Here is a 10,450-nt window from a genome sequence, read left to right as displayed (position 1 = left end):
AAGTGGCTCTCTCAAATGCATGTGAGATGCTATTGCGATAAATAAAATATTACATTTGTTTAAAAGTGACCTTGCATTCATCTTTTTGACAATGTGGATTTGCTTCACTATCTAAATTAATATCTGCCATCACACTAATAAGAACTTCCATTTATAGAGATCCCACAGTACCAGCCATTGTGTTGAGTCTTTCTCTCACTGAGTCTTCCCAACAGCCCCATGAAGAGGAAACTACGATGCCTATTTTACAGATGAAGAAATTGAAACTTTAATACATTGTCACTTGCCTAAAGTTACAGGACTAGTGTCAGGGGGGTCCGGGGGTCCACCCCAGGCAGTCTGACTCCAAAGCCCCTGCTTAATATTTTAAGGACAGGGATGCGCTTTGGCATTGCATGTGTTTCTCATTTCTGAATGCAGTTGGGAATCACTCTGCTCCTTTGTTCCTTTCGGAGCGTCTAGCTGCCGCTTATACGCCTCCTCTGCTTTTGTGGGTTGCCCAGTTCACCCTCTGAGGGCTTTGCATCCTGAAGCCTGACATCCCCCCGGAGCTGCATCTGCTTCTGCACGCTGCCCATCCCAACTGAGCTCTTTGCTCCCAGCCCAGCTTAGGAGCTCCCCGGGGGTTTCTTCCCCCACCTCCAGCCAGCCCCCCCAGGCTCCTGCAGATCTCCCCTCCGCGCTCCGGGCCTCACTTTCCTCCCGTGCAAAGCAGGGAGCTTGATGCTTTCCTTGGGCAACTAGCGAGGGTTTGGGCAAAGTCACACACCATGCACTCCGCGAACTCCAGGCTGCAGCCAGTCTCCATCCTCCCCGCCGCCTATGGGAGGGGCCGGCGCTTCTCCTCCCCCCTCCCCCCACCGCCCGGCGGCCCCGCCCCGAGGGCTGCTCCCGCCCGCGCCCTGCCCACCCCCGCCCAGCGACCGCAGCGCCTCTGCCCCGCCGCCCCGAACCAGCCGAGCACAGCTGGACCCAGCAGTCGCCGTCGCCAGCGCCGCAGCAGCAGGTAGGGGAAGGGAGCGACCACGACCCCGGGGCATCTGGGTCCTTCTCCCTCCCCTCGCGGTCCGAGCTCGCCCGCGCCTGGAGCTCGGCCCGGCAGACGGGGCATCGCTGGAGCAGGGCTTCCTCCCTCACCTTGCTGGTCTTCCAGAGGACCAAGGAGAGTTGGACTGGGGTGGGGGTGTGGACTAGGGCAGGGGAGGAGGGGGTCCAGGCCTCCACCCACAGGTCCCATCGTGCTGCAAGCACCTGAGCTACCTTTAACCCAGTTCGCGCGGGTGGGGTAGGTGGGCCCGGGGTCACCCCCTTGCAGGTGGCCTCCCGGCGGCGGCTCCGCTGGGGAGGCTGCTCCACGGATCCTCGACTCCAGGGTTAACGCCTTTCCATGCGCTCCCCCGGCGATGAGGAGCCCTCCATCTCCTTCCTCTTTAAGGGCCCAGGACTTTTAGAAAGTTCTTCCTTCTACTCGTCTGGAAGCCGCTTGCATTTGCTACCGGTCGGTGCTGTCACTTCCTCCGCCCTGTAGAGTATGTTCCCTTCTTTGACTCACACGGAAACGTCTTTCAGAGTTGAAGACAGTGATTGGAAGCTCCTTTTCTCTCTGGGCCCCCATCTCTTCTCAGGTTCAGACGCCCCAGAACCTGATTACAGCAGTGTCCCCTGGCCCGGTGCAGGCGGGCTGCTCTGGGCAGTGGCCAAAAGCAAACCTGGGTCCTTGGAGGCTGTTGGGGATGCAGGGGACATTGGCTTCCTCTGCGGCCCCTCACCTGCCCAGACATCTGCCCTTTATTGTGCTCTCACATCTTCCTCAGAGCAGAGAGGCCATCTTTGCAACACCCAGAGCTCTGTAGAGCCAAGGACATTCAGGGCTGCCTTGGGGGTAACTGTGTTTTGTGGAAGGCAGGGCCTCTGGGGACTCTTCTGAGGCTTAATCCTGCAGGTCCTGTTCTCCCAGGATGATACTTCTGACCAGGCTACTGTGAACTCTTGCGCTACACTTTACAGTGACCATAGCTTGTTGGAGACTCACCCCAGCCCCGTTCCACAGCTGAGAAAACTAAAGGGCCCTGAGAGTTTGTGACTGGCTGATGGTCACACAAGGAAGAAGGGGCAGGGCTGGGACCCAGTTCCCCTTTGCACTTAGCTGACTTCTAGCTGGTGGGGCTTTAGACTCTCTCTTGAGTCTCGAGTTCCATTCGCTAAGAAACCGAGCACTGCACACCAGCCCCCTCTCCACCCCAATACACACCCACACGTGGGGCTGCTGGTTGGTGTTTCTTGGGGATGTTAATTAAGGGGAAGAGGCTAGGGACAGAGGAGGAAGGTTGGGAGGGGGGGCAGTCCGCGTCCAGCTCCCTTGAAACTCCATTTTCCTTTCTGGGGCCTCGCTATTTATAAATGCCAGGGAAATTGTAAACAGCCGGGGGAGCTTGGATTGGCACCCGGGTGAGTTTCACAGCAGCAAAGGTTTCCGTGTGAATCAGGGAAGGGAACGTCACTCCAGAATTTTCCATAGTCTTTTTTATTATGGACCAACAGGAATCTGGAAAAGCAAGCGGCTCCCAGAAGGGGGCTGTAGCGTTTGCCTCACATGGCATTTCCTTCCTTCCCTCCTTCCTTGATTTTGCACTCTTCTGGGCCTGTGTTCTGTGTCCTGCCCAGTGAGGGCCCAAAAGCCCCGAGGAGGACAAAGCTATTTGTCCTCAAGATGCTTCTCATCTATAGTGGCTAAAACAAACACGTAATACTAAGAGTTACTTTAGCTTATAAAGGGGTGACTAAGTCTGTCTGGGTGACCCAGGCCTCAGAAATGAGTAACAGTTTACTACGGAATAAGGTGATTGAGAAAAAGACATTCTAAGAAGCAGGAATAGCTCATGCAAAGGTACTAAGGTTTTCTGAGCAATCTACATGGCTAGAATGGCAGGTGAGGGAGTGGTGAAGTGGTGGGAGTTGAGACTGTAAATCAAAATGGAACTAGGTTGTAAACTAAGGGCTTGGACTTTGGCCTGAAGGCAATGATCAAAACTCTCATTAATCTGGTGGCTGATGTAGCAGATGCATTGGAAGGGGCTAAACTGGAGGCAGGGGGATCCCGAGGAGGCTGTTGGATGGTCAAGTGAAAGAGTGCAGGTCTGAACCAAAGCAGTGACCATGGGATGGACCAGGATGGAAGATTCTGGAAGCCCAGCTGGAGAACCTTTCAAAACCTACAGTAAATTTTATCTAAAAGCAGACAATAGGCTTATAGCTCTTGGATAAGTTTGCTAAGTTATTCTGAGTTTTTCAGTATTGGGTTTTACTTTTAAAGCAAAAAAATATTGTTAAAGATTCACACGTAGAGAAGTGTATACAGAGTGAGTTTCATCCCTGAAAACCCTCTTCTTTCTCCAGAGGTTGCCCCTGTTGACAGCCACATGTGTACTTCTGCCGAGCTGTCACAAGCAAGAGCTGTACACTGGATGCCTTCACACTTCTTAGCCATCCAGTGCCAGAGGGTCACGTCTCCCACACTCCATGTGGGCAGTTTGGGTCTCTCATGAGAAGTTGCCAGGTCACGAAGATGATTTCTGCGTGGTCTGTCATCCTTTGCTGAGACTTTGGTCTCTGGTTTTCTTCAAGAAAACCTTACAGCCCGTATCTACAGCCTCTGAGCACGTATATTTGGTTATTAGAGATCGCAGGCCTGAGAGAAGTTAGACACGCTGACTTAGGAGTGGAGCTGTAGTCTGAGTTCTTCTGAGTGACCTTGGGCAAGTCCACTTGCTGGGCCTCAGTGTCCTCATCTGTAAAATAGGCGCATGTTGGTCTCCATGATAATAATAAAAAGCTACCTTTTAGTAAACCAAGTGCTGGAACAATAATTACTTTGTTAGTTCCTCACAACCATTCCTCTGAGGTAGGTACTATTATCCACTTTTAGAGAGGAGGTAACTGAGGCTCAGAGAGGCTAAATAAATGCCTTGGGTTGTGAGACTGTTAGGTGTCGGTGCCGGGATTCCAGAGGTCTGACTGTAGAGCTGTAGCTCTTCATCACTACACTAAGTGTTCTTCTGGAGGTTCCGTCCAGTCCTGACATTATGAGAACTGAAGGGAGAGTTTTGCTGTGGCTGTGACAGGGATGCAAACCAGTGTGCATGGCTTGAGACACTCAGCTCTGCAGCACAGAGGCCTGGAGGGGCCTCTCAGGACTCACACTTTTCCCTACAGTACTGTTTAGAAGACTCCAGAGTGTAAGTCCATCTTCCCTCCATTTCAGGGAATCTAGGCTCTGAGAGGGCACAGACTTGCCCAAGGTCACTCAGAGAGTTAGCAGGGGGCCCAGCCAGGCCCTGTCCCTCTCCTTTCACCATTTGAGCCCATGCTCTGCGAAGCTTTCTGGGGAAGCCAGGAAGCGTGGGCACCCCTCTGCCCCTCTGCCTGGTTATTTCCTGAGAAAATGCCAGCAGAAGCAGGGAAAACCAGGTCCCAGGAGCTATGCATTTTTGGGGGGAGGGAAAGAAAGACACCAGTGTTCAGACAGCTGGGGGATGTTAAGTAAAAATATCTCTTCCCTTTCAACTGAGTGAGCGTGTGTCATATTTCAGCCTGATGTGGTTTGTGAGTTTGGAGACCACAGGCAGACTGGGTTCCTGCTGCTCTGTGGCTTTTCCTCTCCACCCCCCACCCCCTGCTGTAGACTGACTGCTCTCCCCTGCCCTGCCCGGGACCACATCAACAATTTCAGGGCAGGGCAGAGGACAGCGGTGGGCGTGGTGGGCAAGGCCGGACAGCAGAAGGCCTGGGCTTAGGTCCCGGTTTTGCCACTGACAAAATACTGGGTGACTTGAGCTAATCTGTGCCTTCTTCTGGGCCCCAGTGTCCACCTGGCACTAGCAGGGTGGACAGAATAATGTCAGGCTTTCCTGGCTCTGGTGGCCTCTGAGTCAGAGGGCTTTGTGCCCCGTGTAAGAACATGGGACCTGCACATCTATAAGCATGAAGTGAGCCCACAGCAGTCGTCCTTGTTTCAGTGACTTGTACCAGTGCCAGCTGGAGATTCAGCTACTGCTCATAAATCTGATCTTTGTGGACTGAATTGGTTGCCCGTTTTACAGATAAGGAAGTTGAGGCCTAGGATTCATTCATGTATCCTATTCCCTGTTCTACAAGCAATAAGGATGAGGGCCCCTGTCTGTAGTAGTCTTACTGTCTGCATTCACTTTTTGTCTTCACTGCCTTGTTTAATCTTTTAACAGCTCTACTAGGAGGAGATATTGGCTCCGTTTTACAGATGAGGAAACTGAGGCTCAGTCTAAAGAGATGAAATGCCTTACTTTCTCTTTTTTGAGTCTCACAGTAGCCCTGAGGTTGTTATGGGTCCCATTTTACAGATGAGGAAACTGAGGCCTGGAGATGTGAGCTCTCATGCCCAGCGGTTCCCAGGGACCCCATGGCCAGTTAGGTTCCTTCCCAGGCACCCCATCCTACTCATTCCTGGTACCTGGCTGGTTCTGCCTCAGAACCTCTTGTATTCAGTGCTTGGCTTCAGGGCTAAAAGTTTTCTTCCTGGGCTGTAATGTATCCCTGAAACATGTTCTTCCCAAGGGGGCTCCAGAAGCAGTTTGAGCTGCGGAGCTTCTCAGGGAACTGGGATGAAGGCGCCGCCACACCAGTAGGGGTGGATTTATTCTGCTGAACTGGTTAAGCAAACAGCCTTATTTCTTTCCAGCTTCAATCAGGATATCATCTGGGCTGAGCTTATTTGCCAAACAAAGAATATATACACAGTATATGTGAACCTTCAGGGCGGGGCTTGGCCCTTAATTTTCTTTCTGTAGTGGCTGGGCTGAGCGCTTGGTGGGTACTCAGTAAAGACTAGTTAATTTTGGGGGAGTGGCAAAGTGGTATGGGTGGGATACCCATGGGATATGGGTACTTCCCCCTCCCCTGCAATGACTTTTTTTCTTTTTCTAAATATAACAACTCTTTATGACAGAAAATGTAGAAAATAAAAATAGTATAAAAAATAAGAACTGTCCATAATTCTGTCAACATGAGATAATCACTGCTAACATTTGGATGCATTTCCTTCCTGATATTTTCAGCACATTTTTTTTTACCCCACATAAATGTGGTCATACCACATTTGTAATTGTCTATTCTTTTTGGCTTTTTTCCAACATTGTAACATAAATATTTTTTCATGTTATTTAGGACTCTAAATTTAATTTTTTAAAGCGTTTTAAAAGTTTACCCCACCTAAGTAGGTAAATGCTTGTTTATTTAAAATCTTTCATTCCAGTAGTCTAGGGGATTAAAGAAATGAAATCATGCCTTTAATTTGTAAAAAACAAGTTTTACGTTTTTATTATTAAAATGATAAATGCTGACCTGGTTTTTTATTATTCTTGATTATTGTATATATGGTGTGAATGGTTCACTTAGCTGATCCTCTATTATTAGACATTCAGGCTGTTTATAAACAGTGCTGCAATGAACATTTTGTGCATAAATTATTCCTCTTTCATTGTTTTCTAGAAAAGAGCCCAAGAAATGAAGTTGTTGGGTTGAAAATGATATATTTACAGCTTTTGCTGTAATTGGCATTTGCCAAATTGCCACCCATGAAAGCTTGTAGCAGTTCTTGTTTCTACCAGCCATTCACGAGGAATCAGAAGCTGGTTATCAAAAGGCTAGCTGTCCTGTTAGAAGGCTGAGGGACCATTTGCCTGAAACATCCTACTTCATTTCTTCACTTGGCAATTACAGGCATAACTTGGAGGTGCTGTTTGATTTCAGGTCACCATAATGAGGTGAATATCGCAATAAAGTGAGTCACACAACATCTTTGGTTTCCCAGCACATGTAAAAGTTATGTTTACACTATACTATAGTCTGTGAAGTGTGCAACAGCATCCTACCTAAAAAAATAACGTACATACCTTAATTCAAAAATACTTTATTGCTAAAAAATGCTACCCATCATCTGAGACTTCAGCAAGTCATAGTAGTAACAGCAAAGATCACTGATGACAGATCACCATAACAGATGTAATAATCGTGAAAAAGGTTGAAATATGGTGAGAATGTCCAAAATGTGACACAGAGACACAAAGTGAGCAAATGCTGTTGGAAAAATGATGCCACAAGGCCATTTGCTCAAAGGGTGCCACCAACCTTCAATTTGTAAAAAACGCAGTATCTCTGAAGCACAATAAATCGAAGTGCAATAAAATGAGGTCTGCCCGTAGATTTGCACAGGTCAGCATCAGTAAGGGATAACGATTAAGATCCCAGGTTGAAGAGGCAGAGAGAAGCTGGTTCTCACTCCAGGTTCTGCGTTGCACTTGCCGTAAGACCTTGAGCTTATGCCCGGTCATTGCTCTGCCTCCTTGCTGAGGACGGAAGGACCTGCCTTTGTGTTTCCAGCCCAGAGACTTTGGTGTGACTGTGGTCACCCTCTGCTGGAGGCCCCTCTCCTGACTGCCTCCTCGCCTCGAAACCGTTTCCAGATTCTGACCATTAACAGCTGGGGAGTCTCCTGGTCCCACCTCCTCACTTCCTGGCCAGGGATACCTGCACCCAGATAGAGCAAGTGACTTTCCTAAAGCCCAAAGCAAGTTCTCTGATTACCACTCCACCAGTTGTGAGCTTTTAAAAGTACTCGTCTAAACCAAAATGATTTCAGTTATTATTAAACCCAAGGCCTGGGAAGATTAAGGAACCTGGCTAGGGTCAGACCTCTGGTCTGTGCTGGCAGTGTGGTCCTGGGAAAATCTTTTCCCTCTCTAGCCGGTTTCTGCCACTGTGAAATGGGGACTGGCACCTTCTATAGTCCTTCCAGGTCTACTTTTCCACCAGTGGAAGGCTTAATTTCAGGATCCAGTGGCAGGTCTTGGTTTCTTGACTGTGCATCCTAAAGTGGGATGCTTTTTGAGGTCACTAGTGCAAATCTTAGGGCAGAGACAATACTACGACATAAAAAAAGATGCCTTTGGACCCTTTCTCTCCTCAAGGGAAGGGTTTTGTTAACAATGCTACAGTTGGATGTAAGAGATGTTCTAGAGCATCTCAAACTTACCCTGCACACAGATCACCTAGGAATTTTGTGAAAATGCAGATTCTGGTTTGGTAGGTCTGGAGTGGGGCCTGACTCTGTATTTCTGATGCTTTCCTGGGTAATGCAAATGTGGCTGGTGTAGGGACCACACTTTGCCTAGTAAGATTCTAAAGGGCCCAGACTAGAGCCCAGATCTCTTGACATCTTATCTTTGAGGTTCTTTCTACGCATCGTATTTGCCTTCCTCGTCTCTTCACAACACTGAGTTGAACTGTATTTGGTCCACAGTTTTGCATTTCTAGAATCTGAATAGCCCCTTGAAATATTTTGCTGCCTAATTGCAGAGTGAGGTAGGGCTCTTCTTCAGGAGAGACTGACTCAGTAGGAAGCCATCTGAAGAGGGAGAAATACAGCTGAAGGACCTAGCATTTGGCATAAACATTTCCACCAGAAGTTTTTATACTTAAGATTATAAATATTATTCTCTTGTAGCTGTAGGCTGCAAACTACAGCCCTGGGGAAGCCCCAACCTGTTTTTGCATGTCTCTAAGCTAAGAATGGTTTTTACATTTTTAAAAGATTGTAAAAAAGAAAATCCAAAACCAAACAAGGAAGAGAGGGTAAGTGGCTGTAAAGCCTAAAATATTCACTTTCTGGCTTTTTACAGTAAAAGTTTGCTAACCCCTGGTCTAGAGTAACTGGAGTTTTATATTTTTCTCTAGTGAGCAAGTGGCCCAGCCTTATAGCTTGAAATTTAGTGAGACCCAGATATCAGGGAGGCAGCCTGACTTGGTGGGAGCCGCCCAGACATCTTAGCTGTGTGACCCCGAGCACATTGCTTCACCTCTCTGAACTTGTGTCCTTCCTTCACAAAATAGGGACTGTGACATCTGCTGGCTGAGTTATTGTGAGGATGAGACATGATGCATGTAAGGAATTTAACACTTGGTAGATGCTCAAAAAATGAGAACTGCTGTCATTGGGGTGCCCATTTGAACCCTTCTGGCGTTCCTGGACAGATATGTTGCCCCCACCAAATCTGAGGGTCCTCCCAGTCAGCTGGGAGCGGTCTTTGAGGATAAAAACACCTCTGTTCCAACCTCCTCCAACCACCCCCCCCCCCCCCCCCCGCTCCACGCCAGGGCAGAAAGCTCCTCTTCTGCCACCCAAACAGATGGGGTCCCTGGTGCTTGTACACTTTCACTAACGGCAAGCTCTTTACCCTCTCTTTCCACTGGTGGGCAGCTCTGACCATTAGAAAGTGCCGCTCTCCCTCTCTAAGATCTAATTCAGCAAGCAGGCACCAGGCTGGGATGGTGAGTACTGCAAGGAGACCCCCTTCTTTATGGCTGCATCCAGCCTGTGGGCAGTGGACTAGAGCCAGTGCTTTACAGACCTTGTCTCTAAGTTGCGGCAGCCTTAAGGTCCCAGATGGAAAACAGACCAACTTGGAGTTAACTGGAGCTGATTCTAAACCCAGTCGAGTTTGAAACTCGGGGGCTCCCAGTGTCCAAAGCCTGGAAAAGAGTGTGATGCTCTTTTTGCCCATAGATGGCAGCACCTGTACCCTTTGCCATCTCTGTGAATGTGTGTGGCCATGAGTAAGAATTTATGCACATGTGCACACACGTGTAAATGCGTGTGCCTGTGATTTAGACGTTTCTTCCTTCGATGAATCTTGAACTGTGGTCGCTCTAGGCTAGGTGTTGGGGTACAGGGGAGCAGGTCTTGTCTGATGGGGGAGGCTGACTTGGAAACAGACCATAACAGTGTGACAGGGGAGATGGGTGGGGGCTCAGAGGAGCTCAGCCTCACAGGGGAAGCGGAGGTTAGAGAAGAGTTCTTGGAGGAAAGCTGGGCTTGATCGTGAGCGGAAGGAGAAAAGAAGAACAGGGATGGAAGAGAATTTGGGAACAGAGGAAACATTCTGTGCAAAGATTACAGGAAGACTCAAGGAACAGAGTGCAGCTGCATCTGGCTGGAGCTTGGAGGGGTGTGGATGGAAGGCAGGAACTGATGAGAGCTGAAGCTCAAGGTGCTGATGGGGCAGATCATGAAAGATGTTGAGAAGTTCACTGAGGATCTTAGGTTTCATCTGGGGGCCTCTCGGGGAGCCATGGTTGAGTCTGAGCAGAGGAGGAACGTGGTCTGGGCTTGCCCTGTAGGGGAGGAGGCGGAAGTGGGAGGACTATGTAGGAAGCACTGCAGTCTCCCAGGTGACAGGCGATGGTGCCTGGACCAAGATGTTGGCAGTGGGGGTGGGGAGAAGTGGATGCATTCGGGTAGAACCAGCGGGACATGGCGGTTTTGGGGGCGAGAGTGACAGATCGGGGGAGGCTGAAGAGGGTGGTGCCCAGGTGTCTGGCCTGGCCCAGCGTGTGGGTGGTGGGTGACGGTGCTGTTGCT

The 10,450-nt window shown here is 49.3% G+C and overlaps 1 protein-coding gene across 2 annotated transcripts in view; it reads left to right on the top strand.

Annotated features, from left to right (window-relative positions):
• The first annotated feature begins 898 nt into the window (after window positions 1-898).
• Window positions 899-10,450, top strand: part of GSN (gelsolin) — a 55,282-nt gene continuing 45,730 nt past the window's right edge. Inside the window, exon 1 of one of the 2 annotated variants that reach the window (XM_057721209.1) lies at window positions 899-1,006. The gene's annotated coding sequence lies outside the window, so the exon portion shown is untranslated. The remainder of the gene's footprint in view (window positions 1,007-10,450) is intronic. The other variant, XM_057721211.1, reaches the window with a different exon arrangement.

The sequence above is a fragment of the Hippopotamus amphibius genome, chromosome 2 (assembly GCF_030028045.1).
Source record: "Hippopotamus amphibius kiboko isolate mHipAmp2 chromosome 2, mHipAmp2.hap2, whole genome shotgun sequence".
Taxonomy (NCBI): Eukaryota; Metazoa; Chordata; class Mammalia; order Artiodactyla; family Hippopotamidae; genus Hippopotamus; species Hippopotamus amphibius.
Note: the sequence above shows the minus strand (reverse complement) of the source record. Positions and strands in the feature narration are given on the sequence as shown.